The sequence below is a fragment of the Nyctereutes procyonoides genome, unplaced genomic scaffold, assembly GCF_905146905.1.
Source record: "Nyctereutes procyonoides isolate TBG_1078 unplaced genomic scaffold, NYPRO_anot_genome, whole genome shotgun sequence".
NCBI lineage: Eukaryota > Metazoa > Chordata > Mammalia > Carnivora > Canidae > Nyctereutes > Nyctereutes procyonoides.
Genome location: NW_026575021.1, coordinates 12,463,277 through 12,491,158, shown reverse-complemented (window position 1 = coordinate 12,491,158; position 27,882 = coordinate 12,463,277).

The window sequence follows — 27,882 nt, the reverse complement described above, 5'->3', positions numbered from 1 at the left end:
GGAAGAGAACTCTGGAGATCTGCAGAGGGCACCCTGAGTATTTTGAAAAATTACCCATTAGAGCAGATGTATAAGGAATCAAATTTTAGGGAAGAACCAACCATCCAAAGAGACAGAGGGAACAACAAGTTCCTTCACACAAGCTGATTTCAATGCCTAGTTTCATGAGCTGGATTAGAGAAGCTCACAATTCATAAGGCATTGAATAAAGAACTTACAGAGATCTTGCCTCACTACTAGGAGATAATAAATCATAGACAGGTCTGCTCAGGACCTACCCAGCAAATCATAGAAGCAATACCTTAACGGATCAAACCATTCCCAAGTAAACTCACTACATCCCAGAATGAAGTTTAAGGAGATGTATAAGAATGCAAAAATATCCAACACTCAACAAGGCAAAACTCATAATGTCTGGCATTTAATCAAATATTACTCAAGGCAGTAAAACACAGCTCACAACAGAGAGAATAATCAATCAATGAAAATAATATGCATTTTAAAATCAGCGGAAAGAGACATGATAACTGTACTACCTTTGGTCAAACAGTCAAGTAGAGACACAGAGAATACAAATAAGACACAAATCAAACTTCCAGCAATAAAAACTACAATGGCTGAGATGAAAAATACACTAGATAGGATTAATAATATGGTCAAATAAAATTTTGAAGATAGAATGGCTAAAAACTTTCCAAGTTTGATGAAAATTGTAAATTCACAGGTCTGAAATTTCAGGATATATTTCAAAGGTGCAGCCAAGTGGATTTCCTGATAAGCTGGATGTGGAGTTCGAGAGAAATAGAGTTAATAGAGTTAAGCTAAATTCTGTATATTTACCCAAAGGAATTGAAATCAAGATCTTGAGGGGACATGAACATCCTCATGGTCACTGCAGCACTATTCATAATAGCCAAGATGTGGAAACAACCTAAATATTCATTGACAAATGAATGGGAAAAAAAGTGGTAGGTAAATACATATCTGGTCTTTAAAAGGAAGGAAATTCTGCAATATGTGACAACAGGAGTGAACCTTGAGGATATTATGCTAAATGAAATAAGCTAGTCAGAGAAAGCTAAATACAGCATGATCCAGTTAGCTGAGGTATCAAGAATAGTTAAATTCACAGAATCAAAGAGTGGAATGATGGTTTCCAGGGACTGAGAGAAGGAAATAGGGAATTACTAATCAATAGGTGGAAAGTTGGGATGTGTGGGTGGCTCAGTGGCTGAGCATCTGCGTTCAGCTCAGGTGGTGATCCCAGGGTCCTGGGATCAAGTTCTGCATCAGGCTCCTTGTGGGGAGCCTGCTTCTCCCTCTGCCTCTCTCTTTGTGTCTTTCATGAATAAATCAATAAAATCTTTTTAAAAATAGGTATAAAGTTGATGAATAAACCTTATACATCTGCTGCACAACATTGTACCTATAGTCAACAATAATATATACACTGAAAAAACTTGAAACTAGATTTCATCATAAGTGTTCATACTATGATAAAACAAATAAAATAAAAAATTTAAAAAGAATGATTTAAGTATGATTTTGTATATGAGCAAATGAAAGTTGGATTTCCTCTCGTTTGATATAGGAATTAAGGATAGGATAGGTGGTTGTGCGTGTGTGCCTGTGTGTGTGTGTGTGTGTGTGTGTGTGTGTGTTATAGATACTGAGTTTGAAAACACATCAGATACCTAGGTAGAGATATCAAGCATGAAGTTATGAAGTTATATATGGTCTAATGTCCAAGGCAGCGGTCTAGAACGGAAATTAAGTTGAGTATTTTCAGCATATAGATGATGAGACTGAGTGGACCCCCAAGGACAGAATCTAGATAGAACAGATAAAAGTTCCAAACCGAACCCTGGGGCATTCACCCTTTAAATGACTGATGAGAAGGAGAATATACAACAAAAAATGAATTAAAAGAAATAACATTGGGGCAGCCCCAGTGGTGCAGCTGTTTGACGCCGCCTGCAGCCCGGGGTGTGATCCTGGAGACCCGGGATCGAGTCCCACATCGGGCTCCCTGCACGGAGCCTGCTTCTCCCTCTGCCTGTGTCTCTGCCTCTCTGTGTGTGTGTGTCTATGAATAAATAAACTCTTAAAAATTAAAAAAAAAGAAATAACATTGGGGGGCAGTAGAATAATCAAGAGCATGGTGTATACTGAAAACCAATGCAGAGATTTATTCATGCACACTTATGATATAATCATTCTGCATTATTAAATATTTCAATACTTAAATTGGTAATATATAAGATTAACTGAAACATACTATGAATTGCAGCAACCTGACAGTGTATCTCAATAAGACTTATTTTTTAAAGATTTCATTTATTTATTTATTTATTTATTTATTTATTTATTTATTTATATTTATTTATTTAATGGAGAGAGAGTGTGTGCATGAGCAAGGGGAAGAGCAGAGGGGGAGGGAGAGGAAAAGAGAATCTCCAACAGACTCTGCACTAAGCATAGAGCCTAATGTAGGGTTTGATCTCATAACCCTGAGATCATGACTTGCACTAAAACCAAGAATCACACACTTAAGCAACTGAACCACCTAAGTGCCCCAAATGAAAGTTTTAAATTTAATTTCCTCAATTATGAAAGAAATTCTTTCTGATATGAAAATTCAAATGTCACTCTCCCTGTCAATGAACACTTAAGAACACATGTTGTTTTAGTTTGAAACTACCATTCACAATTTAATAAATAAGCAACCAGTAGTCAGTATTCTGCACAATGGAGGTTCTTTAGGTTTTATATACTACATATACTGCAGACTATGCTAAAAACTATAATATATTTTAGGTTATTTAAGTTGAATAAACTTCGTTCAAGTAGAAATAAGGAACTTGAAAAAAAGAAATCATTCACAAACAAAAGACAACTACAAAACTATAGGACAGGGACACCTGGGTGGCTCAGCTGTTGAGTGTCTGCCTCTAGCTCAGGTCATGATCCCGGGGTCCTGGGATCGAATCCTGCATCAAGCTCACCACAGGGAGTCTGGTTCTCCCTTCACCTATGTTCTCCCTTCACCTATGTCTCTGCCTTTCTCTGTGTGTCTCTCATGAATAAATAAATAAAATCTTAAAAAAAAAACAAAAATTGTGGGACAAAGTTAACACTCTAGCTATTCTGAAGAGAATATTAATGTAGCTAGATCTTACATAAAACATTTTTACAAATGTCTGGGAATTCAAGAAGGAAGAAAAATCTCTACGGAATATTTCCTTCACCCAAAAACCAAACACAAACAAACAAATACCAGTAAGTTAAAAGGTGTGGAAGTCTGAAGGAAATATCAATGCTAGCTCAGAGACTCAAAGTGATAACACAAAACCTGTGTATCTTGTTTTTACAAGAGACAAGGTCAGCTCAGAAAAGTAGAACCCTTGGAGCCCTGTGAGAACAAATGCAAATTTTCTCTCAAATAAAAGACACCCAACTGGGTCCTCTAGATTCCCACATAGTAAAATGAAAAATGTTGAACCCTTAAGCAAAGATCAAACGTATAAGAGAACATGGAATTACTAGAGTCAGAGAAACAAACATATTGACAAAACATTCCTAATGAAGTTAAATCCCCCACAACACTTTAGATAATAGAAAAGAAAATAGAAAATAACAGTGATTATTTTACTAGAAAACATTTTTGAAATGAAAGATAAAATCACCAAAAAATGAGTAAGAAATCAGTGAATATCAAAAATTCCCAGAGATATAAAAATGATGCAAAAGAATTTTAGAAGCATAATATATAATATTAATATAAAACATCAATAGATGAGTTAAACAACAGATTAGATAAACAACAGATTAGTTGATGAAAGTTGTAGTGAACTGAAAGATCAGGAAATTACCTAGAAATGCAATGCAGAGAGGAAGAGAGAAAATTATGAAGGAAAAAAAGTGAATCAATATAAAGGACAGAGCGTGATCTATTCTAACATTTAATCAGACTATTAAAAGGAGATTACAGAAAATGGAAGAAATCTGATACTCAAAAAAAAAATGAGTAAACTCTACTAAAATGGTGAAAGACATGAACCCACAAGCAAAGAAACCATAAGATATTCTAAGCAGGAGGCTAAACCACTGAGCCACCCAGGCTGCCCTAAAAGCAATTCATTTAAAGCATAAGGATAGTTAAAGGTATAAAGCCAAAAGATAAGAAAATGTTAAATCAGGAAAAATGTTCAAACAAATGAAAATTAAATCCAGATAACATATTTTAAGATAAAAATCCTTATTAAGGATAAATAAGATCACCACAAAATTATTATAAGATATTTATTTCACCAAGGAGATACAATAATTCTAAATCCATTTGCCCTTAAAATTGTCTCAGCTACAGAAAGTGAAAACTGATAAAACCTACAGGGAAAAATGACAAGTGCACACTCATAATTTTCTCAGGTATTGATAGATGAGGCAAAGGAAAATTTTATAAATATTTCTAAATTTTGAACAATAAATAAAATAATAAAAAAGCTTATGCTTTTTTATTAAGTGAAGGAAACTATCAAGAAAATGAAAAGGCAACCTACTGAATGGGAGAAGATATTTGAAAGTAATATATCCAATAAGCAGTTAATATCCAGAGTGTAGGGCAACCCGGGTGGCTCAGTGGTTTGCACCGCCTTCAGCCCAGGGTGTGATCCTGGAGACCTGGGATTGAGTCCCACATGGGGCTTCCTGCATGGAGCCTGCTTCTCCCTCTGCCTGTATCTCTGCCTCTCTCTCTCCTCTCTGTTTCTCTCATGAATAAATAAATAAAATCTTTTAAAAAATCCAGAATATATAAAGAAGTTACACAACTAAAGACCAATAATAATAATAATAATAAATAATTTGATTTACAAAGACAGAGGATCTGAAGAGACATTTTTCCAAAGAAAATATACAGATGGCAAACAGACACATGAAAAGATGTTCGACATCACTAATCATCAGAGGAATGCAGATCAAAACCACAATGAGATATCACCTCACATCTGTCAAACTGGCTCGAATCAAAAAGATAAGAAATAACGAATAGTGTGAGGCTGTGGGGAAAAGAGAACCCTCCTGCATCATTGGTAGGATTGTAAATTGGTGCAACCAGGGTGGAAAACAATATGGAGATTGCCCCAAAAATTAAAAATAGAAATGCCATATAGTCCGGTAATTCCATGACTGGGTATTTAACCAAAGAAAATGAAAACACTCTTTTAAAAAGATATATGCACCCCTATGTTTATTGTAGCATTATTTATAAGCCAAGATATGGAAACAACTCAAGTGTTCATCACTAGGTGAGTGGATAAAGAAGATGTTTTAATGTTTTATGTATATACACAATGAAATATCAGCCATAAAATTGCAATCTGCCATTTGTGACATCATGGATGCACCTCAAGGATATAACGCTAAGTGAAATAAGTCAGAGAACGACAAATACCTTACGGTTTCACTCATGTATGGAATTTAAAAAACAAAACCAACAAGCCAAGAAAAAAGAAAAGACAAACCAACAGACAAAAAAACCCAGAGAGCAAACTGGTGGTTGCCAGAGAGGAGGTGCATGGGGATGGTGGGTGAAATAAATAAAGGTGATTAGGAGGTACAAACTTCCAGGGACGAAATAAAGAAGTCACAGAGATTGAAAAGTGCACCTATGGAGATTATATAGTCAATAAGATTGTAATAACATTGTTTGGTGGCGGAAGGCCATTACACTTATTACTGAGAATGTATAGAATTGTTGAATCATTATGTTATACACTCGAAACTAATATGACACTGCATGTTAATTATATTTGAATAAAAAGTAAAATAATAGGGATCCCTGGGTGGCTCAGCAGTTTGGCACCTGCCTTTGGCCCAGGGCACGATCTTGGAGTCCCGGGATCGAGTCCCACATCAGGCTCCTGACATGGAGCCTGCTTCTCCCTCTGCCTGTATCTCTGCCTCTCTCTCTCTCTATGTCTATCATGAATAAATAAATAAAATGTTTTTTAAATAAATAAATAAATAAATAAATAAATAAATGTAAAATAAGATAAAATAAGAAAGAAGACATGGAAAAAATTTTAAGTAATACAAGTAACAATTTTGTTTCAAAAGTTATTATATGGAGAACTCTCTACCCAGCATTTAAAGAATAAACATTGTTCTCATATACTAAGCTACAAAGCTAGTGTCAAGAAATTAGAAATAAAAATCTTCATCAAAGAGAACATCTTTCCTCAACTTAAGTTGGAAATCAACAACAGAAAATAAATAAAAATTCCTCATTACTTTGGAAATGTTTAAAAAGTGTATTTCTTAGTAACTATGACTAAAGAAAGGCATTTTAAAGGAAATTTAAATTTAAATATAATTAAATAATAAAAATTATTTCGTGGGAAATTTGTGAAATTCAGTCAACACAATATTTTGAAGGTACTATGTAGCCGACAGGGTTTATACCAGAAGAGTAGGAAACCTGACAATTGAAGATTCCAATGTTTAAATGGAAAAGGTAGCAAAAGCACGAGAGAATAAAACCTGACAATCTGTGGAAAAATATAATGAAGAAAACAGAAATTAACAAAAAAAAGAAATATGTACTTACAAGAGAGATCATCACCCAAGCCAAAAGGCATGTATTCTTGTAAGATATTAATAAAATTACCCCTAATTTTATTATTACTCCTAATCCCTAGGTGGCTCAGCAGTTTAGCGCCTGCCTTAGGCCCAGGGCCTCATCCTGGAGTCCCGGGATCAAGTCCCACATCGGGCTCCCGCATGGAGCCTGCTTCTCCCTCTGCCTGTGTCTCTACCTCTCTCTCTCTCTCTCTCTCTCTCTCTATCATAAATAAATAAATAAATAAATAAATAAATAATAATAAATAAATAAATCTTTAGAAAAAAGATATTAATAAAATTAGCAAACTTCCAGATAGATTTCGATAGTAATAGAATAGCTATTATTGGCTGAGCACTTGGTTGCCTGGAATAACTGCTACATTTTTCAGCCTCTCGAGCTGCAGTTTTGCTCATGTGATTAAGTTCTGAACAGTGAGACCAAAGAAGAATCTTTCTTATAATCTGGCACGGGTCACATATCCCTTCTGCTTAGTCCTTCTGGCCTTCCTTCTGGCTAGATGCAAATATGAAGGGTGGGCATGAAGGAGCCTTGCTCAGGCAGGAACCGATTTGGGGAGTAGAGGCCAAGACAGAATGAATAGGCTAGAAGGAGATGAAGCTCTATGAATCCGTAAAATAAAGCCCTGTGTCAGCCCTGGCCCACCTGCCTTCAGACTAAACAAAAGCAATGTGTTTCTATCTTACGTAAGCCACTGTTATTCGTAGTCACTATTAACTTGCATCCAAACCTACTTCTAATTGACAGAGATCAAATGTACGAGGAAAACCCGACACAAGAGATACCTTCTACTTTTTTCAATTAAAAAAAAAGTGACTCATAAATTGAGAATTAATTGGTGAGGAAGAGATGAAGCTTTGAGCTGAGAGGAGAAGTAAAATAATTATCATTTCAGAAAGTCAGCATAGTAGGGAAGAAGCTAGTATGGACAGAGGGTTCTCAGTGGCCTCCAGGGATGGTGACAGTGATTTAATGTGGTACCAATTTACCCTTTTCTCCAGGGTGGTTTGGATGTTTGGTGAAGTAGAGAGAAGGCAGGTAGTTGGAAACAATCTCATCCAGGTTTTACGAGGGAAGTATTAAGGATGGAAATTATGGCACAAAGTTGGGGTGCTTGCCTAGTACTATTATCATAAGTGGAGCACAGGACCCAGATGAGTGCAAAGAAAACTTAAGAAGTGAAGAAATGGAGGAGGTCGGTGGGCTGTAAGTCCTAATGAAGTTCAAGAACTTTGTAGATACTTGCGAAGAAATGTGGAGAACTTGAAGGTTGTTGTCTGAGAGTAAAATGATCGAAATTGAACTCAAGATTTTCTAACTTCCCTTTCTAATACTGTTTCCCCCTATCCTGGGAAAAACAGGACTGGACAAAAAGTTGGGACAAATTGTCTTCTGTAGTTGCAAATAAAATGAAAATTGTTTAATGAGTTTCAAAAAAAAAAAAAAAAGAAATAAAATTGTGGAGGCCGAGAAAATTAAGGCCATTCCACCTTAAGTTCAGCGTTAGCATACATACAGCCATCCCAGGCCCCTGGGAATAAGAGCTGAACTCTACCTTACTGCAGTTACAGGAGAAAACAAAAACAAAAACAAAAACAAAAAACAGCTTAACACCTTTGAAAGCCCCTCATATCAGAATGAGAACAGAACTTGAGAAATTCCTCCCCCCCTCCTGGAGGTCCCCTAGACCAACCCATAAAACCCAGCTGGAAGCCACCTCAGGGTCCAAGTCCCTGGCTGTGTTGGGCACACTTGGACCCCAGCTCAAGCTTGCTAATAAACCCTTGTGGGTTTGCATGGGGTTCGGCTCCGTGGTGGGTTTGCAATCTTGTGCACAACATTTGGGGGCTCGTCCGGGATCTGAGAGACCTCCAAGACCCCATCCGGAGGGTTTCACACATGGTGAGTGCACTCAACTTTTTCCACCTTTTGCACGCATATTCTCTGAGAGCTCAAAACTGTACTTTTACCTGTAGGAATTCCAACCTGTATGGGGTCGACATTGGCTTAGGCAGACACGCTGGCAGGCCCTCGCCTGGGGGTCTTGAGGAGACGTCCCTTGCCCCACCTGGAGGATGGGGGTCCTCATGTGTAAGGAGGACAGGAGTCCTCATCTGTAAGGAGGATGGGGTCTTCATCCGGGGGGTCTTGGGAGATGTCCCTTGCCCCTGCCTGGAGGACGGTATCCCCATCTGTAAGGAGGACAGGGTCCCCATCTGTAAGGAGGATGGGGTCCTCATCTGTAAGGAGGGCTGGCTGCCAGCCCTTCGGGTTACTCTCTGTTTTGTCTCTGCAGCCGCATTGGAATGTTTGTCTGTGTTGTTGGGTCCTTGTTAATTGTCATTACTGCCTGTGCCTGGATGTGGACGGGGATATAATGGGGGAACACAAACCACTCCCTGTCTGTTATGCTCTCCCACTTCTCGGACGTTAGGGAAAGACTCATAACCTGAGCACAGACATACAGAGAGAGATTTCAAATTCACTGCATGTCAGAATGTCCAACCTCTGACGTGGGATGGCCTCGAGAAGGAAATTTCCACCTACCTACCATCTTACAGGTTAAGGCTGTGATCTTCAGGGACAAACCCAATGGCCACCCTGACCAGGTGCCCTACATCTGGCCTGGCAGGACATGATCGAGAATCCCCCTCCTTGGCTAAAACCATTTGTACCCCCCAAAGCAGGACCTACCAAGATTCTAGCCCTGCAGAAAGCCCAGAAGGAGATTGACTCTATGCTCCAAGTGCCCCTTTATCTGGTCTTGCAGGATTCCTCCCCGGGGACCTGATCCTCCCACCACCCTACCAGGCACCCCACCTTCTAATGCTGGGCTGCCGACTCCCCCGCCCTTCCCCTCCCTCCATGGGGCCCCCAACGAGACTGTTAGACAGCTAATGTTATACTGGCCCTTCTCCACCAGTAATTTATATAATTGGAGAACCCAAAATGCAAATTCTTTGATACCTGAGAGATCTAATCGGGCTTTTAGATCCTGTTCTCTTTACCCACCAGCCTACTTGGGATGACTGCCAACAGCCCAGACCATGACCAAGAAACTGCTGGAAGACATCTTACTGAGGTATGATTTTCCTGTAAGATTGGATCAGAAAATGGCCCAGGATTCATCTCTAAGGTAACACAGAGAGTGGCGCTAGAACTTGGGTCAGATTGGAAATGACATTGTGCATATAGGCCCCAGAGCTCAGGACAGGTAGAGAGGAGGAACAGAACATTAAAGGAGACCTTAACTAAATTAGCCCTGAAGACTGGCAGGGACTGGGGTGACTCTCCTCCCTTTCACCCTATACAGGGTGAGGAACTCCCCATATAAGATGGGACTGACCCCCTATGAGATCATGTTCGGTCTTCCTCCACCTATTATCCCCAATTTAAAACCTGAGGTGCTTGCTGAGTTTGATGATCACCAACTCCTTTTCTACCTCCAAATGTTACAATGAACCCATGAGCAGGTGTGGCCTAAGCTGCAGGCTCTCTACAAGACTGGACCACCCCAGGGCCCCCATCGATACTGGCCAAGTGACTGGCTGTACATGTGGAGATACCAACACCAGACACTTCAACCTCGCTGGAAGGGACCCTATATTGTGATCTCGACCACTCCCACTGCTCTCAAGGTCGATGGGATTGCTCCCTGGGTCCACTACACCCATGTCCAGCCAGCTGACCCACACGCTGTTCTCAAGGACTTTGTTCCAGAATGGAAAGGCCAACTGGACAAGGACAATCCCCTAAAGCTAAGACTGCGCTGTTCTCACTTATTTCCCACCTCCAAGACTCCCTAGTCTGAGGTTGTCCTTCAAAATAGAAGGGGATTAGACTTAGTCTTCTTACAACAAAGGCGGGGTGCAGTGGTTATGTGCTGCCTTAAATGTGGGATATTGCTTCTCCCCTGGGACGTTAACAGGAGCGAGAACAGCAACAAGGTTGGTTCGAATCCTGGTTTAATCATTCCCCCTGGCTCACTCTGAGAGGGACCTGGACCCATGATTGGGTCCTTCCTTAGGTTCCTCTGAGAGGGGGAAATGTGGAGGCCGAGAAAATTAAGGCCATTCCACCTTAAGTTCAGCGTTAGCACAAGTACAGCCATCCCAGGACCCTGGGCATAAGAGCTAAACTTTACCTTACTGCAGTTAAGCCCCATATTAGAATGAGAACAGAGCTCAAGCCCTGGCAGAAAGTCCCATATCAGAATGAGAACAGGGCTCAATGCCCTTGAAAGCCCCATATCAGAATGTAAACAGAACTTGAGAAATTCCTCCCCCCCCTCCTGGAGGTCCCCTAGACCAGCCCATAAAACCCAGCTGGAACCCCCCTCAGGGTCCACATCCCTGCTCCACTGTGTGGGGTATACTTGGACCCTAGCTTGAGCTTGTTAATAAACCCTCGTGTACTTGCATCGGTGTCAGATCCTCGGTGGTTTCTTGAATACGTAATCTTGGGGACAACAAAATGATCTTTGGAGAGACACGTTCCCAATAGCTACACAGAAGGTCTTCTTGAAGAATAGAACCGCTATTGCACAAAGAATTATTTTAGAAATTAGCATAAACATATGATGCTAATAAACATATAGGCAGCCCTCACATCAACTCATGTGAAATGACAAACCTAATGGAGTTATATATATATTTTTTGTAGATTCTTGGAGAGGAAACTGTATCCTTTCCGATTGAAATCCTTACTACCTAAACTCTCCTTGATATTTGACATAGGGAATCAAATATATTTTTTGTAGTAAGAGAAGTATCTAGGCACATATGTTAACAATTTGATTCATATCTTCAAACTAAGTGGATTTTTATTTCAAATTTTGTACTATATTATTAATCAATCTTAGTAAAATATTTTAACATTGCTCTTCACATTCATTCTTCACATCTCCATTTAATATATCTGACTTATGCAGTGATATCCTGCTGGCTTCAGTCTTGAAAGTTTTCTGCTTCCTCAAACGTTTTTAAACCATTTTTCTTTGATTTTTCATTTGGCTATGTTTTAAAAGACAATCTTAACAAAAAACATTAAAAATACATTAAAAAAATCTATGTTTCTGAAATTTTTTCATGCTAAATGGCCTATAAGATTTCAAACAGCCACATATGTCAGAAGTTATTTTCAAAGAGCTGTGTTCAATGTGCAGAGGTGGTCAGGCTTGGCCGAGATTGCTGCTGTTAATGGGCATCTGCATCTCTTTTGTGTTTCCCAGGTGGGAGAAATAGCATAATAGCATAGTTCATTAGCATCGCCAAGTGATTTAAATTGGATAGGCTATGAGCATAATTTCAGACCCTTGAAAATGTGCAAAGAAAGATCATAAATTGTAATATATGATTGTGGGAGTTTAATTTCATTCTGAGTAGAATTAGGATTTTTGAAACAGATGTAAGCTTTAACCTCCTTGTTATTTTCATCAGAGAGAAATCAAAAAAAAACGTATTAGTATAATGTATAGATCATGAAGAATTACCGACTTTGAGAATTTATTAAAGGCACAATTTAAAATAAGCTGCGGAACTCACAGGCATCCATAGGCTATTAATCTCAGACACATTGAACAGAGCCTAAGAGATAGACTGTCAGACCCAAAATGAATATACTTTATTCAATACACATCATTCTCTACTCTTTAAATATAATAATTTCTTCCATTTAAAGGTCTAATGAGGCTTAAATACAAAAACTAACGGTGGGAAATATAAAAATGATTCATGGGATGAGAAGAATAAGAATAATTCACAGGTAAAACGGTGCCTCGGAGGGTTTTCAACAGGCAGGGATGAAAAGGAAGATGAAGTGCATACCAGGGAAAAGGGAAATACATACAAAATCACAAAAAAGGAATACATACAACCCACTGGGAGGTCAGGAAATTCCCCACTGCAGGTAGAAGATAAAGTGCTTGAAGGAAAGGACAAAGAAAAATATGGTCTGTAATTTAGGAGACGGTCCTATCATGAAGGACTCTGTTTAGTTTGAATTTTATCCTTGTGTATTGGTTAGCTATGAAATGGTATCCCGCCATGACCAGATCTGGATTTGGGAAGCAACTCTACTGGGGAGATGGAAGATGAACAGGAATGGAGAGAGGCAAGGTAAGGAAGTCATTCAAGAGGACAAGGGAAGGAGACAGAGGCTAAGGGAAGGCAGTAGCATTGAGATAAAGAGGAAAGATCCAAGGGACACTTCAGAGAAGAAGCAACCAATGTATTTTTTTTTCAACTGGACACAATAACTGATGAGGAACCGAGAATGAAAGTAGAAACAAACACAAAAACAGAGCCCACAGTGACTATAAGAGTTCTCTTTTGGCCCCGATGGTCACTGAGACGGTCAATACCTAAGATCACTTTCTGAGTGGATGGTTGGTTCTACCTCTCAGACACTCACATGGTGATAGTTGTGAGAATTCACACATGAAAGTGTTAATACGTTTCTACAGAAGTTTTCAGATACCACTCTCTTTAAAATTCCTTCCTCAGAGAAAACAAAATGAAAAACAAACAAATAAAAACCAATAAAACTCGTTGGGCAAATAAGGTGAATACAAAAATCACTTCGTGTTCGCGAGAAAACCCTGGCAGTCGATTGTATGTTGCTCAGGCAAATCTATTTTGGTCAGTTGAGATGCTTACTATAAATATATAGCTATATATTTGTGAAAAATGATTTGTGCAGCACCTACCAAAGGAAACCTAGTTCAATAACATTAGTTACTATTGATAGGAACTGAATTTTGCAGAAAGGAAGAGAAAATAAGAAAATTTGAAAATCAAAGAAATGGTTAAATCTGGATTCTGGTAGGCTGTATGGGGAGGCTGATAAGAATGAAGCCCTCTTGAGGTGTCTAGGTGGCTCAATCAGTTAAGCATCTCTTTTTTTTTTTTTAAAGAAAAGATTTTATTTATTTATTTATATTTGTATTAGTTATTTATTTGAGAGAGACAGAGAGAGAGAGAGCAGGAGCAGAGAGAGGGAGGAGCCAACTCCCTGCTGGGCAGAGAGCCTGACACAAGGCCGGATCCCAGGACTCTGAGATCAACAACCTGAGACAAAGGCAGATGCTTAACCAACACCCCAAGCATTTGACTCAGGTCATGATCTCAGGGTCATGGGATCGAGCTCCATGCTGGGCTCTACTCTCAGCACAGAATCTGCTTGTCCCTCTTCCTCTGTGTGCTCCTCTCCCTGCTCATGCTCTCTCTATATATAAAGTTAAAAAAAAAATGAATGAATGAATGAAGACCTCTCCATCTCTCCACCAAGGGGTCCTGAGAGCAGAATCAGAAGCTGACCCAAGGCCAAGTTGCCTAAGGAATTCATTCCCAAGCCGGAGCCTGGAAATCAGAATCTGTTGACAGCCACCCACCTGATGATGGAAGATAATTCCGAATACCTCTGAATGTGTAGATATGGTCACTTCGACCAGGGTCATGGCACACTGGGCCAACTTTAGCCCATGATCAAGGAGCACTGGAGATGAACAGATGGAGATTTTCCTGTGAGTAAGGTCGGTATAGGTCGCATTACCTCTGTTCCACATGGTTCTGATTTGTGGAATCCAACACACTTCTCTACTTTTTTTAAATTAAAGATTAACACACTGATACACAGTTAAAATTTAAAAATTCAAACTATCACAACGAGAAGGTCTAACAGTAACCTGTTGCGATCCTCCATTAGGCATTTTTGCTAACTACAAAGATAATGGAAACTTTATTTAACAACAAAACATGGATCGTTTATGCAAGTCTGTCCCCTAAAAGTAGACACACGATGATTCTGTCTTCTACCATTGGTAGATCCCCTAAAATAGAAAGTCCACTACCATACACACTAATTAATACTAATGCTATATATTAATACTATTTGTTCTTTTTTTTAGATGTTTTATTTATTTTATTCATGAGAGACACAGAGAGGCAGAGGGATTCGATCCCAGGACCCCAGGATCACTACCTGAGCCAAAGGCAGATACACAACCACTGATCTACCCAGGTGCCCCTGCTATTTATTCTTTATAACAAATTTTCCTATAGTTCATTGGGAATTGGGCAACAGAAATGGCACTTGTACACTGCACCATGGAAGACTTAATTCCCAAAACTTAGTGTTTGGATGAAGAGAGGAAGATCTGTGGTGACAGTGCCTTTGGGTGACTGGATTTAGAATAATAGTAATAACCACAAGAATGCAGATGATTTCTAACATTGATGGAACAATCTGTATGTACTGGGCACTGTATATTATCTCATTCAGAGACTCTATGATAATAAATACAAACAGCATTAAATATATGGAGGAAATATAACGAGGAAGTAACTGTGTTATGGTTGAACTAGAGCAGCAAGTTATGACCTGAAGAAAAATAAATGTGTGACTTTGTTCTTCCAAATAGTGTGATAGAGAGGTGCGGGATACAGGCTTTCTTCCAAAAAGACTCTCAGGAGTCCACCTGTGACCTGAGTGATTTTACCTCTACCTAATATCTAATTCAGAAATAAGACATTGTCAACAGATCGCTGGCAACTCTTCTCTTGGTGACAGACTCACAAGCAATAAAAATGTGGAGGGGATGTATAGAATCCGAATCATCACGATGCTCATCTGTAACAAGAACAACAAAAGCTATTATGAAAGCAAGAACGTTCCTCCTCCATGTGTCTCAACACATCATCACACTACAGACCGACCTAAACGAGAAGCCAGATGCCGACGAAAAATGAGCTCGGTGCATAAGTAAGCAGAACAAAGGAATGTGAAAGATTGAATATTAGTTTAAATCAAGTTTACGGTGCCTGATACAACCATCTGCCAATAGGGATGATTTTTCAAGGACCAGGATATTCCGATGTGTTTGCCAAGTCTCCTTGTCCTCTGGTAGAGCTCAGCTGGGCACTGCAGACATTTGCTTCTGAGGGTCTTTGTCCGTCGGGCTTCTGTGGCTGCTCAGAATGCTTACATTTCAGATTTTCTGTTTTGAAATGTTGAAACTGGTAATGAAGTTAGGGACTGGCCCATAAGACCCGGAAGATAGTTTGTCACCTACACGTGAATGTGAAACTTCTTTTTTTGACTTTTGTCTTCACCCCTCCAAGGCTGATTAAATCCTTTGATTTTCTGTACTTTGAGATGTTAGGGAGCCTCCTTAATCGAGTCCCTAAATTCTTGAGTTGTGGACAAGATTCTGATTCTAAAATATGCCATTAAGTCAATTTTCTGATGAGCAAAAGGTCTTCCCATGGAAATGTTCAGGGTGCCATATGCGAGTTCGTTAGGCAATCCCTAGAGTAGCCCAAGAATAATCATCGGAACCACCTCAGAAGTGAGGACGCACGCAGCCGTGGTCTGCTTGCTCAGAAGCTCAGCAAGACAAATCCCATTTTTCTTGACTTTCAGTCTGCAATTGTTATCCCATAAATAACTTCTCTTCCTTCGTACATTAGCTTTAAATATGCATACCCACTCATCCCATTATTTGTAACCTGCGTGAACAGCTGGATTCATTACAGAAACAGAACTTCCTCTTTCTTCTACAGAGAAGGAGATGAGGGAATAATTTAAAACGTTTACAACCACGAGGAGGCAAATAGGCAGGATGTGGATGCCTTTCCTGGCGTTCTGCTCTACGAGCTACTTGTTTCCCAGGGGCCAGAGTGCCCTGCGCTTCTTAATGAAGCCCAAGTGTTCTCTGTTGCTTGCCCTATAATTTTCTGGACAGAGTGAGCTGTTGTGCGTGCCAAGAGAGAACTACACACTTCATTATCTTTTCAATTGGCCTGAAAATTATTTGTTTAAAAATCTTTCCCACTGCCTCTTTCAGAAATGTTTGCAAAAGTGATTGTTATAGATTTGCCTCTAATCACAATTTCAGAGTTGCCTCACATTCATCCTCTCCTATAATTCAGTAGGCAACTGAACTTGAAGTCTAAAATCCACCTGTCTTCCATGGCTTTGTATCTTTCCCAAGAGTTGCCCCATCGTTATTCATCGGTATTTTGGTTCACAAACTGCTCTCTTTTCATGCATTCAATCATTCACTTTTCATTCCCATGAGAGCGCTGCACAGCGCATCTTCCGAAGGACAGATTGTACCATGCTCTTAATTTCTCCCTTCACTACCCACAAAATTATCACATAACAGCCCCGGAAATTTATCCAGTGCAGCACTTCATTGCTGATGTCATTTTAGCTTGAGGAATGCTATAATTTTAGGGTATTTTTCCGCCACATTTGCCTAGTGTACATTTCTAAAGCATTTCATCATTTAGTTCTCTAAACGTTTCTACAATTTCAAGAGCCTTATAGAGAGAGATTCAATTATGCTCTGTACATAGACAATAACATTAAAAAAATATTCTGACTTAGACCCCTCAATCCCTTTATTCTAGATCTATATAACTAACTGCTAATGAACAGGGGTGCCTGGGTGGCTCTGATGGTTAAGCATCTGTCTTTGGCTCAGGCCATGACCTCAGGGTCCCGAATTGAGCCCTGGGTCTGGCTCCCTGCTCAGTGGGGAATCTGTTTCTCCCCCCTTCCCTGTGCTCCTTGCCCCTGCTTTATGCTCTCTCTCTTTCTCTCTCTCTCTCAAATACATAAAATCTTTAAAAATAAAAAAATAACTGCTGGGGCAGCCGGGGTGGCTCAGTGGTTTAGCGCTGCCTTTGGCCCAGGGTGTGATCCTGGGGTCTCAGGATCGAGTCCCACATCGGGCTTCCTGCTTCTCTCTCCGCCTGTGTCTCTCATGAATAAATAAATAAAATTTAAAAAAATAACTGCTAGTGAACAAGCCAATTTGAAATACTGTTGATTTCTGACATTATCATATTTTAATGTCTGATACATAATTTTTTTCTTACCAAATAGATTCTACTTCCCACAAGCATCCTTTTCCTAGTCTTCCTGTAACATAGCAGATAAAAGTTCTCCCTTCCTTAAAGAAATGGCCCCCATCATCTCAAATCATTTTCTTTTTCATACTGGTTTGTAGTCATGAGCTCAAAAGGTAGTTCCCAACCCATCTCTACCTACATTAGAATTAGCAGGAAGGCATCAGAAAATGAGATCTATGTGAAGTCCTTTTTCTGCTGTTGACTACCTTTCAATTAAAAAAAAACAACAACAAAGGGATCCCTGGGTGGCGCAGCGGTTTGGCGCCTGCCTTTGGCCCAGGGCCCGATCCTGGAGACCCGGGATCAAATCCCACGTCGGGCTCCCGGTGCATGGAGCCTGCTTCTCCCTCTGCCTGTGTCTCTCTGCCTCTCTCTCTCTCTGTGTGTGTGACTATCATAAATAAAGAAAAAAAATTAAAAAATTGTAAAAATAATAGAGTTTCCTGGAGTGCCTGGGTAGGTCAGTGTTTAAGCATCCCACTCATGATTTCAGCTCAGGTCTTGATCTCAGGGTGGTGAGGTTGGAGCTCGGCGTCGGCTTGAGATGCTTTCTCCCTTCCCTTTGCCCCTCTCCCCCTGTCCCACGTGTGCAAGCCCTCTCTCTCAAATAAAGGAATAAAATCTTAAAAAAAAAAAAAGAATGTTTTCCTATAATGTAGTGATCAAATGCGTTACTTCATGTCAAGCAGTGTCTTCATTATAAAAAAGATAGCTCAGGGCACGTGCAAAAAATATATTACCCTGAAAGCAAAATCAAAACAGATTTAAATCAGAGAAATGAAATGAAATAATAAAATAAAATAAAATAAATAAAAATAAAATAAAATAAAATAAATAAAATAAAATAAAATAAAGTAAAATAAAATCCTCCTTTAGACCTTTACTCCCATCAAATGCTAGTGTGTAGGTGTTTGTGGTTGGGTGTGGGATGGAAGTTAGGAAGTAGGCTCAAAAACCAAACAGGCACAAAAACCTGCAACAGAAAACAAGTATAAAATTGTTTATATACTAACAGTGCGATATTTGCCCAGTTATTTATCTGCTAAATAAAATAATATTTTTAAAGTACATGGAAAGATGCCTGGCAGGAGGGTTTTTCTTTTTGTTGCTTCAAGTATCATCATTGTTATTGTTACTATTACTGTCGTGGTGGTTGTATTTTGTCAAGAACCGTGAAGTCTTGTTCACAAGTTAACTAGGCATGATTTCTGAATTTTCTGGTGGAAGACATGAGACTCCTGGCTCAGAGACAAAAGGCAGTTTTCTACTCAAAGCAGTAACAATAGCCAGTATATCATCACGTAAGCATCCATTTCCTGAGTCCATTTCCTACAGAGCAATAAAAAGAGATTCAGGAGACACGTGTACACACAATGGGTTTTATCACAAGAGAGGAATTTCCAGTTCAGGGAATCTAATTTGGGGGGAGGATGAGGAATAAGCTTGACTTTCGCCCTAGAGAGAGACATTACCTTGATCATACTGGCTGTAAACAACTTGACTGTGACTGTCTCTATCTTCCAAGGCTGTTTACTATACAAACATGTCTGAAAAGATAATTTGAAACAAAGGCAGCCAGTGCCCTTGCGGATGTGCAGAAATGTGAAAGGCCTGTGGAGAATTGGTTCAAAATGATCTTCCCCTTGCTTCTAATACTGTCTTGGCTTCTGGTGAATCTTTCCACAAGTCTGTACCGCTTCATTGAGTCCTCTGATAAATCTGATAGAAGCTTAGATTATATCTGTTCACTTTATCTCATATAGCATTTCACTAAGCCTATTAGCAATGCTACTTTGAGAAACAGGATGAAGGACACGTGTAGTATTGACCTATAGTCTTCCAGGTTCTCAAACCCAACCAGTTGAATAAATCTTATAAAATTATCAGGGCCCATCTTAGGAAGACAGGAAATTTCCTAAGTTTTTGTATTAACCTTTACTCTTGTCCTTTGGTATTAATCTGTGTAGAACAGGCTGTATTAACAATTGCCTACTCTGCCCTGACCCTCAAGGAGGAAGTCTGAGGACTAGTCTCATATCCCTACCTACCCCAGCCAGTGAGTGGAGGGTGACCTGAATGTTTTTATGGGTCAAGGTGGTGTCATTGATCACTTCAGATAAAGTGAGGAAACAAATGTCCCACTACCTTTTCTAGTTGAGTGACTCTCATTATAGGGATAAACTGCCCTCAGGATGCATATAAATAATGAGTCAGTTATCTCTCCAGGAAACCCCCTTGAATAATGAAGGATAACCTCATTTTGGAAAGAGTTCTCTAGTCTGAAGGCTAAATGATCTACTGGCAACGTTTCCTTAAACACCTGAAGGTCTCTAAAGTGCAATTTGCCATGTTTTAAAGAGAAAGCAAGTTCGTGCCTAGTTTCCATGCAAGAATTGTAGTCGTGGAGCACACAGGATTCCCTGGGGTAAAAGTATTATCTGCAATTGTCAGATATCTCCAGCTGGGACCTATATTAGTCGAGAGGGGCACAAGATGCCAGTGCCTCTAATATGGTTGAAAACAAAGTAAACATGAAATGACCAGGAGAAAAGTTATAATTATGAAGCATAGCTTCATCATCATTTGGAAAACAATGAACAGAAGTACTTATTCATAATTTCTCTTGCCCTATTATATATATTTGTTTCTTTCCTTTCTGTTTCTCTCCTCCTTTTCTTCATATTTCACATGGCCTATAGTTGTGGAGATAGGCTTTATACAGTTATGAATGTCAACGTAGAATTATGACTGTACTAATGAAAGACTGAGACTGAGCACCTCCCAAAGAAAAAATTCAAAGTCTACTATTTTTTTTTCCTTTTGGAGAGTTCTTGAAGGCACTTTTTGCTGTTCAGTATTGGCCTCATTGTGTTTTGTATGAGTTTATTGTTATTTGTAGGTTTTTTAAAAATTCTGTAAATTTAAATATGAGAAGGGTACTTGTGGAAATAGAATAGCCAAAGCAAGCTAGTAGTAGAGTGATTTCCTATATTTTGGAAGTTTTGTTTTCTTTTTTTAAGATTTTATTTATTTATTCATGAGAGACGAGAGAGAGAGAGAGAGAGAGAGAGAGAGAGAGAGAGAGAGGCAGAGACACAGGCAGAAGGAGATGCAAGCTCCATGCAGGGAGCCTGATGTGGGACTCGATCCTGGGTCTCCAGGATCACGCCCTGGACCAAAGGCAGGCGCTAAACCACTGAGCCACCCAGGGATCCCTATTTTGGAAGTTTGAAAGCTAAATATTACATAACACAAGTTCTGGATGATTTATGTATGACCAATCAGATGCAATGCTGTGAGATTTGGCCAATTGATGCAAGATGAAGACTGTGCTTCTCTCTCAGCTGTTTCTGTGGGCAAGCAGAATCAATCACGGTGGTTGATTTTATTATGGTGGCAGCAATATCACACATCCCAGTCACTAACATGATAGATGTTAAGAGACAGGACACGGAATAAGAATTTAGCTGGTAAAACTTGTATGTAGTGCAAGGTGGTCCTGGACCAAACAATATCATCCTAGCTTCCTGATTAGTGATCTTCTTGATTGTGGCAGTGGTGGTTTGGATCTTGAATTAGTAATTTCTTACTCATAGAAGAGATAACAGCCTTGTTGCCCTGGTCCTCCAGTGTAGATATTGACTGTTTTTTTTTCTGAAAATTCATCCCCTATATTATTAGCCTTCCTAACAATTCCATAGGCAATTTGAAAACTTTGTAGTAAGTCAGTTCCTGCTTAAAATACCTAGGTAGACTGTTTTCTGCAACTGAGGTAGGATTAATATAGTGCCACAGGTTTACTTCGAGAAATACTTTATATTTTTATTTATGAAGTATGCCCCTTTAATGCCCTATAAATTGTGACCAGAGCTCACATGAGCATACTCTTCATGTTCTTAGAGTTTTTTTTCCTAAAATTATATTCAATAGTTCTGATTCCTTCAAACCTAAAATCAAAATCAGTTCCTTTAGACTTTATGTCTTTGAGTACTTGCCTCCTTCCGGCACTGAATTTTTAGTTTCATATTTCAGTGTTTATGGTGATACTTGCAGTTTTTCCATGAGCAGCTAATTACAAATGAAGTGTTTTGTTTGTTTTTTTTTTTTAATAGCAAATACTAACACGATGGCCCCAGCTGCATCCTGACGGACGTAATCTGAAGATGTCTTCTAGGCGCTTATCTCTTTAATAAGATGAGTCCGCTTTGTTATTCAATTGAATAATAGAAGGCACAACTCTCACAGACAATGAATGATTCAAGATTGAATGTTTCGGCATCATGAAGATGAAGTCACTTCCCTTTGAGCCTTTTTTTTTAATATTTTATTTATTTATTCATGAAAGACACAGAGAGAGGCAGAGACACAGGCAGAGGGAGGAGCAGGCTCCATGCTGGGAGCCCAGTGCGGGACTCGATCCCAGGACCCTGGGGTCATGACCTGAGCCAAAGGCGGGTGCTTTAACTGCTGAGCCACCCAGGTGTCCCCCTTTGAGTTTTCATGTAAAACCTGGCTGAAGTCAATTGCCAGAGTTTCTTTTAAGGGACTTATTTGGTCCAGAAATCTGTTCACATTTATTGAACATTTAATATCTACAAAGAACTGAAGTCTGCAATAGAGCATTGGAAAAACAATGTAAGCAGAAAGTCATCTTAAAACGGTGACATTCACCTACCCATGCTGTTTCATAGGACTGAGACCACATGCAGAAAATGAAGCAAACGACACTCTTAAGGGCAAGGATCTGAGGGCAACCCATTGAGCTAGCTTCCTTGAGAACCTTCTAGTCCTCTGCCACAGATCACAGAGTTTCAGCCTGGAGGTTCCCCATGGGCTAACACGATTTTTGTGAAATATTATTAAATAAGTAAATTATCTATATTTACATTAACTCCCCTTGAAAATTTTAGAATGACTGTGTAAGTTAATGCAAAGACCAGGGAATTTTAAATTCAAAATATTAAAAATGTGTTTTTTCTTTTTTAATGCAAGTCATGAAGCCTTAGCTCAAAAGAAACTATCCAGAATGTAGCACAGGGAGTTAAAGACATGGAAAACCAAAAAGAGAGGCTAAGGAACGTGACACATACAATGACAAGACTTAACATATATCTAAGGAACATTCCAGAAAGGGTTGGGGGAGAGAACAGAAGAGAAAGAAGGCTTTTGAAAGATACAGTGACTGAAAATTTTCCAGCCCTGATCAAAGAAACAACCCACAGATTCAAAGAATCTCACTGAATTTCAATCACTTTTGGCAGAAAATGGCCATGATCCTTGCCATTAAGGTTACTACAGATTAATGGGGAAAACAAATATTAAGTGTGGGCAACACAGCAGCCCACTGATATGAATGGGGCCATGCAAACAAGCACAGGTTTTCCACAAAGGTGACTTGTGTTTCATGCACAGTCCAGGTCAGTGGAGGGCCGTGGAAACAGCAAGAGCTTCATGCAAAAACGGGACCCCTCCCCTCCAATGCAGCATCTATTTGTGAAATAGCTGAGAAGTGCAAACACTAAATGACTCAAAGCCTCTTTGCCCAATTATGTTTAAGAAGTGTTAAGTTTAAGAAGTGTTATAGAAGTGTGTCTCTGCCTTGCTCAAATCAAATAATAAATTATAAGTTATGATCTAGTATTTCAGTCCAGTATTTAAAATACTGACTGGGACTCAGCTCAGTATCATAGAAACCATAATGACGTGCGCTTACTAATGACGTATGCTTACCAAGTCATTAATAATGATACCCTGGAGAAACCAAACTCCATTCTTCTGAGCGGAAAGTGAAATGATAAAATCATTCCTTCAGAAATTAGCACTGTACTGCTGTGAAATTTGCTAATCAAATAGCTCACATATATATTAAATGTGAGGTGTGACCACTAGTCCTGCATCAAAATTTCCCCAATGATAGAAAAGCACCCCAACTAATGATGTTTGAATAAAGCAGCAGCAGAATACCACATGCACAATTAACTGTAGAATTCAATATCAGAAAAATGGCCAATTCTAGTGTTTGAATAAAGGGAAGACCAGGTCTTCAATTCTTGATTGCCACTGCCCAAATACCAAGAGTAATTATTTTGTCGCTGTCTTCTGCTACTGTCTAAAATAGAATTGTATTCTCAAAATCTGATTTCATCTTAGCTATTTTATGTAATGTTAGTGTTCCCCAGCTTGCATTATGAGCATGAGGGGTAATGAAGACAACGAAGGTTTTCTAGTTCCTTCTGGGTCATCAATAGGGACTGTATTTCCTTCACTTACAACAGGTGTTCCAATTCCACTCCACTCATCTCGTCCCCTCATTTGGGCTCTGTTCCTGCAGCTGGGACGTGTTGTTTGTGGTTGCTCTATACTATTCCTTGCCTGAATAATTTGTTTGATATTAAGCTCTAGTCTCTATCTAGTCCTGGAAACAGGGAAGGCAAAAATCCTAATTCCATGGAGAGTGCTTTGATATCTCAGTCTCTTTCTTTCTGAATCCTCTAGAGCAAAGATGACATAAAAGTTTTGTCTTCTTATATATGGAATAAAAAATAATTTAATTAAAAAACTGAATTCATAATAGCAGAGCAGAATGGGGGTTAATTAGAGGCTGGGATGTGGTGGGAAAATGGGGATTAAAACACAGAGCAGTGGTTGCCAGGGGCTAATGGAAGGGGGCTTGTGGGGAATAATGGTTTAATGGGTACAGAGTTTCAATTCTGCAAGATGAAAGGAGTTCTGGAGATGGATGGTGGCGATGTTTGCACAACAGTACGAATATACTTAATACCACTAAATTGCACACTTAAGATGGTTAAGGTAGTACATATAATGTTATATATATTTACCACAATAAAAAAATTGTAAAAAAAAAAGAGAACACCTATGGAACCTCTCCTACGTGTGTGATGAAAACATCATTCTTTTTCACTTTTTTTTTCCAACAAAAAGAATTTTTTTCTATCAGACTGTATTTCCTAATAAATTTCTTTGGTGATGAAAAACATTTGTCCTCTGGGAGGACCCCACTTCTACATCATGACCCACTTACCTGAGTCACCAGTCACCTCCATTCGTCTTGAGGGGCAATGCTGATAAGGGCAGTGGTCATAAAGAAGATGACTTCTCACCCCAGTGTAAACTAAGCACACGTTAACTTTGACAGTGGAGATGTCTACGGCAAAATAGATGAAAGTCCTGTGTTCTCTGCTCTCCGTCATGCTCATTAGTTATATTTTTATGTTACATAGATGATGCAGACATATGCACCTTAACATCTCAGTTACAAATTTTAGCATCCGTAAGTAGTTGATTTGTATCGAATGGAAAATATAATGGGATATATAAGCACTGGGAACACTAGTCTTTTAATGGTCCTGTTTTTTTAAATGTATTTTTAAATGTTTTCATTAATGGAGTCTTCCATTAATGAAAGTATAAAAGTCTTCCAAAGTATAAAAAAGTATATTATTTGAGTGTAATAGCCAGTACTTGAGGTGTATGCTCAACCTTTGCTCCTCTTCAACACTGCCTTCTCCCCGCAGAGAGGGTTGGGCTCAGCAGCTGTGTTTATCTTTTTTACTTTATTTTTTTTAAAGATCTTATTTATTTATTTGGCAGAAAAAGAGAAAGAGAGAGCAAGCGCACAAGCAGGGGAAGCTGCAGAGGGAGAGGGAGAAGCAGACCCCTTGCTGAGCAAGGACTCTGGGATCATGACCTGAGCCAAAGATAGATGCCCAACCCACTGAGCCACCCACGTGCCCCTCTTTTTTACTTTAGATGATAGAGCTGATTGAACCAAAATGCTCTGATCAGACTAGTTATTGTACTAAAAAATTTGAATGGAGCTCCACAGGCACTGAGTAGTTACTCTAACACATCTGTAAAGCCCATAACCCAGTCCTACCTTCCCTGACTTCGGAGGCTTCAGTGGTCACTCTGAGCCGCCATCCATCCTTCTGCTGTGTTCCTTCTGTGTTCAGGGTAGCTGGAGGCTGCTTTTGCTCTTGGGCAAAGGAGTCATGGCAAAGATGCTGACTCTCAAGAAGCAGCCCTAACTTTCTGTAAAGTACTGGAATTTCAACACAACCTAGAGCTACCTGGAGGAGCTAAAATGTTCATTATCATTCCCGGCTAGGATACTGGAACATCCAAAGAGGAATGTAATGATCAATAGGAGGTAAAGTTTAAAACAAGAGAAAGAATTAGAGAATGATGAACACTTCCTCCCCAGGTACAGACCCTGTTGTCTGGCACGAAGTGGAGTTTGACATAAGCCTTCGGGTGACCCCTACGCACACCCATCATGAAGTCTTCCTGTAAGGCCCAGGGGGCAGGCGTGATGACTTTCAAAGACTGAGCAGTTCTTTCATTTTTACATTTATCTGAGATTTCATGAGCATTTTAATTTGGAAGGAGAGCTAGCTTTTAAACAGTTAAGTGTACAAGCAATTCAAAACGGGTATTTTTCAGTTATTAGTTTAGATGTTTTTATGTTTCCAGAGGTGAAGACAGAATTTAGAAATTCTTTGAAAGACTATTTTTATTGATTCATGGAGGAAATGTATAAGATTTTAAACCATTAAAATGGAATAAACTGTTCCACAGGAGTGAATTTTCCAGGTAAATGGACACCAATTAATCAAAGCTTCCAAATGTGCACTAGAGAAAGGTTAACATTTTTAAAAATATTCATTTTTTTCATTTCTTAAACCAAGAACCCGGGATAAAATCAACATTTTCTCAAGGGGCAATCAAGGGATGTAATGCTATTTTTACCACTTGCTTCTAGTGGTTCCACTTTTCTAGTCTTCTGTCTGTATCGGAAAACCTTCAAGAGTTAGTATTGACCCCAGACCTGAGAATATAAGCCTTTTTCCATGTGACAGTGTTACAATCTTCAGGGACTACTATTATTTGAGTCTTATGGCTTTCTCAGCAGTTTTCTGGGTTTTACATTTTAAAGATGGGACAAAACTCCTAACTCCAGAGAAAGCCCTTTGAAACCTCACTTGCTTCTTTCCTGAATTCTTGAGAGCAAAGGTGACATAAATGCTTCCATTGATGGCATGCTTTCATCTACATGAATTTGACAGAGCCTGGACTCTAAATTGGTGCTGGGGAAACTGGCTGAATACTGTTGAAGAACGTAGCATTTTGCTGGCTATAATTTTACTGAGATGTGATCGTGGGGGCATCTCAGGGTAAATACCCTCGATATTTAAATTGAGTGTACTTTCCCTCAATTTAAGTAAATTAAATAGCAGCAAAAACATGTTCGTCTAAATAATTTTTTAAAGACTTAATTCAAAACCATAGGCTGAAAATGACATTTGTCATGTACACACATTCCTATCGTTCATAACTAACCACAGAGTACAAATTATAGGGTATAAATTAAAAGTAAGAATAATTCTAATCAATTGATTATTATATTTCAAGAATGAATACTGTTATGTAAAGTTTGATATTGTCACTTAAATTCACTAGATTATATGAAAAATTAACCTGTAACATTCATTTCACTTTATGGTCGTTTCTTTTTTCTTTACTAATATAGATAAATTAAAAGCTTTTGGACAAGCAGTGTAGGACCAATGTTTTTTGTTTATTTGTTTTTTGAAAACTCAGGTGAGAGGTGCTTGGGTGGCTTGGTTGGTTAAGCTACTGACTCTTGATTTCAGCTCAGGTTATGAGGTCAGGGTTGTAAGATCTAGCCCTGGGTCTGGCTCCATGCTGGGTAGGGAACCTGCTTCAGATTCTCTCTCTCTCTCTCTCTCTCTCTCTCTCTCTCTCTCCCTCCCTCTCCCTTTGCCCTTCCATCTCCCCATTCTAAAAGGAAAACAAAAAACAAAAACAAGTCCTCAGGTGATTTTAAAATGTGGGTAGACGAGAAATATTGCATGAAAACTTACCATGTTGATAAAAATTGCTTTGCTATCATATCCTTTTTACTTTTAAAAGTATTGCATTTCAGTGATACTTGCAATAATAATTGAATAGGTCATTTAAATAATATTGCATTAAATTAAGAGAATAAGAAAGCTGCAAGATTCCCCATTTTACAAACAGAATGATGAACTTGAGTCTATCTAACAAAAAAAGTTATTTATTTTATTGAATGCTGTCATGTAAATGTGAACTTTTATGATAGAAGGTAGTCAATTTTCTGGGTGAACTTATGTTTTCCACAGCACCACTTTCTTGACGTGTTAAAGGAATCCACATTAGCAATTCATGAACCCCCCCCCTAAAATTTCAGGGTAGGTTTATACTTTCCTTGTCACCCTATAACTTTTTATTTTAAAAAGAAATATGGAAATTAACAACATTTAA